This window comes from Morone saxatilis, unplaced genomic scaffold, assembly GCF_004916995.1.
Source record: "Morone saxatilis isolate NCDOM2014 unplaced genomic scaffold, NCSU_SB_2.0 Contig12, whole genome shotgun sequence".
NCBI classification, from domain to species: domain Eukaryota; kingdom Metazoa; phylum Chordata; class Actinopteri; family Moronidae; genus Morone; species Morone saxatilis.
Window position 1 is genome coordinate 516,687 of NW_023339674.1, and position 4,063 is coordinate 520,749.

Below are 4,063 nucleotides of genomic sequence, written 5' to 3' on the forward strand. Positions count from 1 at the left end.
CCTCTCTCTCTCTGTGTCTCTCTGTGTCTCTCTGTCTCTCTCTCCCTCTCTCTCTCTGTCTCCCCCCCCTCTCTCTCTCTGTGTCTCTCTGTGTCTCTCTCCCCCTCTCTCTCTGTCTCCCCCTGGTGTCGCTCATAAAGCCTCCTGTTAGCAGACGGGACAAAACTATTTCAAAAGATCTTTTTTTTATCATCAGTTTGGTTTTAATTGGTTATTTAAAAATATAAAAAGTAGGTGCAAATGTTTCAAACTAGTGATTTCTTAAATCAGGTTGCACCTTTCAAACTTCAGAAAAGTCTCATTAAAGTCTTCAGTGTGAACATCTGTTGCTAGGAGACATCTGTAGCTCCGTCCAATCAGGAGCAACCAACAGTGTGTAAACAGGAAGTGGCTGTGTTTAAATACAGTTCAGTGATGATGCTCTGATGTCTTTGTGTGGTTGTTGGGACAGACGCCCCGTATAGCGGACGTTCACTGATCCACGTGTGTGATATAAACACTGCTCTGTCTGACAGCTGATTGGTGGCTGCTCCTCCTCGTCTTCCTCATCCTCCTCATCCTCTCGGTGGCTTCCTACAAACTCTGGAAATGTAGAAGACAAGTAAAGAAGCAGAGAGGGTAAATGTCCTGTTTGTGTGAGACACTGAGGAGGATCTACAGTCTGAATATAATGTTCATATGTGAGTTCATATTAAAGTCAGCTGAAAGTGAGAATCATTGTCTCGTGTTCACAGAGTGCAGCCGACTGCAACCAGCTGAAACCTGTCGCTGTTTAATTCACATCATCAAACATATGGAATTAAAACACTTCTTACTTTAACCTTTCTGTTATCGTTTCATTATTACAACTTCTTGTGAACTGTTCATCCGTTCATCACATTCACTCCTTCTGTTTCACTGTGGATCCAACAGTGGAAATCAAACTGATCATTAACCATGTGAATAAAAGTCCTCCACAGGTGAGTTCAGGTGGAACAGCAGGTAAGCACAGACGTTACCATGGATACTGGAAACACACCTTTATGATTATTGATGCATTAATAAGTTTAATGCTGCTGTTAATTAGGTCGTCTAAATCCAATTAAGGGTTGCCATGGCGATGGTACCTGCCGTGCTCTCCTGAGATTTTAGCTGAGATTCACTAAAAGTAAATTGTCTGATAGAATAAAAGTGTCAGGGAGCAGAAAATAAAAGAATCCTATGAATCAAAAATACAGAGTAGAGACAGAAATGTATAAAAAGTTCCTTCAACAGGAAACAACCTGCTCACAATTCATCCAAATAACTCCTTTTACACAAACGTCCTGCAGTTACTTTCAATATAAGATGACATATCAATAAATATGTGACATAACAGACAGTGAATCAATCCTTCAGGTCCAGTTCAGGGTCACTGGGAGTTTATTAAAGCACTTCGACAGAATGGAAATGGTAGTGATTGATCAGGCAGTCAGCAGAAGGTACATGATTACCACGAGGACCCAAAGGCCGTAAAAAGATACAGTGAATATAAATATATGGCAGCGGCAGCAGAAAATAACTATGAATATAAAGTTAACTAGAGAAAAGTGCAGCATAGTAAACAGTATTGCACAAAGTTCTTTCTATTTCATTGAGCTGATAACGATCCAACTCCATTAACCCGACTAACGTCCCGACTCTGTGCAACCTGGAGCAGATCAACTCGTTCTGAAGGACTCGTCATATTTTAAAAGACAGTAACACTGAAAAGATTCCTCAGAGACAGAACGTCGTCTTTCACGATGTCTCAGACGATCCGTCTTTGTCCGGAGTTGACTCTGTAAACACAGGAGAGCTTCATGTTTACAATCAATCATAAAGTTTATCTGCAGGGTCAGAGGTCGAGTGAAGCTGCTTCCACAAACACATTTTAACCTCTTCATGAAATCCAGACAGATCACAACTTCATCATCTGTACTGAGCTGAACGGAGACCCTGAACCTATCGTTCACAGAGTCATTGAACTCATCGTCAGTGCAGGGGTTTTCTTCATGTGTTGACGCAGCAGGTAGCGAGTGTCGGTGCACGTCAGAGATTCAGTCAAACAAGAGTTTCTACAGTCGACTACAACCTGAACACAAATATATAATCTGTTGTTTCTTTACAGCTCATAATTCACTGTCCTTCTGAGGTTGTTTGATTTCTAAAGATACATTTCTGATCACATTCATTCATCTTTATAGATTAGTAGGAAAAAGTAAAAGAGTGAAAACATCAAGAGAAAGAACAGAGAGTGTTTTTATCTCCCGTCCACATTATAACTATGATATCAAATAAAGAACATTGTATTCCTGTTGTTGGCAGTCACATTAATATCAGTGAGGAGGCTCTAAAGGAGCTTCAGTCTGCTGCCAGCGATTCCACAGATCAATAAATGTGCTGATCATCAACGTTCACACACACTGCAGTGGGAGCACGCCACGGGGCGAGGGGGGCGGCGGGCGCGGGGCCGAATCGACAGCGCTACATAGCAGCAATTACACCACCAAGAGAGGAGGAGGAGGATGAAGCGTGAGGATGACAGCAGCAGCCACTGTGGAGCGCCTGTGACAGACAGACAGACAGATAGACAGTTCAATAAACAGTAAATGTATGATCTGTAAGTTCTGGACCAACTGTAAAGAGACAGTTACACTCAACCACAGACAGTCTGCTATTAGTGTTATTTTTATTATTATTATTATTATTATTATTATTACTACTACATTAATATAAATACATTATTCAGCTGTTCCCCCCCCACATCTCGGCAACAACAATAATAATCTTGTCAATAACAATGTGCAATCATTACTGTGCAATCTATTGCCCATGCTGCAACTGCTGCTAGTGTTTGTGTTCTTGTGTTATCTGTTTTTTACTGTTTCTTCTCTTGTACACCGTTTATATTATATTATATTATATTATATTATATTATAGTTTTCATACTGTTTTTCCTCTATCCACTTTGCTGCTGTAAGATTTAAATGTCCCCACTGTGGGCCTTTAAAGGAATATCTTCTGTTCTTGTTTAGTGGAGTAACGTTACAGCGGCTCGTCTACAGGCCGCTGATCTGTATCTGTCAGTCGCTGCTCTGATGTGATGCTGTTGAGGTCTGACACGTTGGGACTAGGGAGAACAATTATTCTGGATGTCTGGAGGCAGTTAACAGTTCTTCAGAGACACTCACCATCAGAGGGAAGTTCTGGACAAACTGTAAAGAAACCACAACCACAGTCAATCTGCTGCTCAGATCTTACAGAACTATTATTAATAATAAAACAATGACTTCATATCTCAGATCAATGATAACATTTCAAACTGTATCAGGATGAAACTGAGCATCAATCTGTGATCTTCTCACCGCTCTTAAAGATGTTGACCTGCTGAGTTTCGGTCTCCATCGTCAGTTTAACTCCGTCTGCCAGCGTACGGCACACGACGTACACCCTGTCCTCCAGACACACAATGCACTGGGAGTCAGGAGGGGGGGGGGGACAGGGAGAGAGGTTCTGGCTGGTTCTGATCCAGAGGTTCTCTTCATCGTTGTTCAGATCAAACAGCAGGGAGGCGTTCACTGCAGCTGGATCGGAGGAAGAGTAGCAGTCCATCCTGAGGGAGAGGCCGAGCTGTTGGAGCTCACACGAAACATTAAACACAACAGTGTTCAAGCACTAGTTACAGAATAAACACCTGGTTGAACTATTAACTAATATAACCAGTGAACATGAGCAGCCTTTCATACAATACACAGATCACTAACAGCCGCACATGAAACTTACAGAAGGAGATATAAGAGACGAAGAAAACAATGTGATGTTTTACTTCCTCCTTCTTTCCTTTCTTCCTTCCTTCCGCTGCTTCTTGAATATCGTAGGTTCATTCCCGCCCCCTGCTGAAATGAGAGTGGAACTGTAAACAAAGGAAATAACTTTACATTAAACTTACATCTATTCCTGTTATTGGTTAAATAAAATGATTAAACAATTAATAAACTTAAAATTTATTTTTTTATTTTCAGCTAAATTCATCAATCAACATGCTGGAATCTCTCTCTTTTCC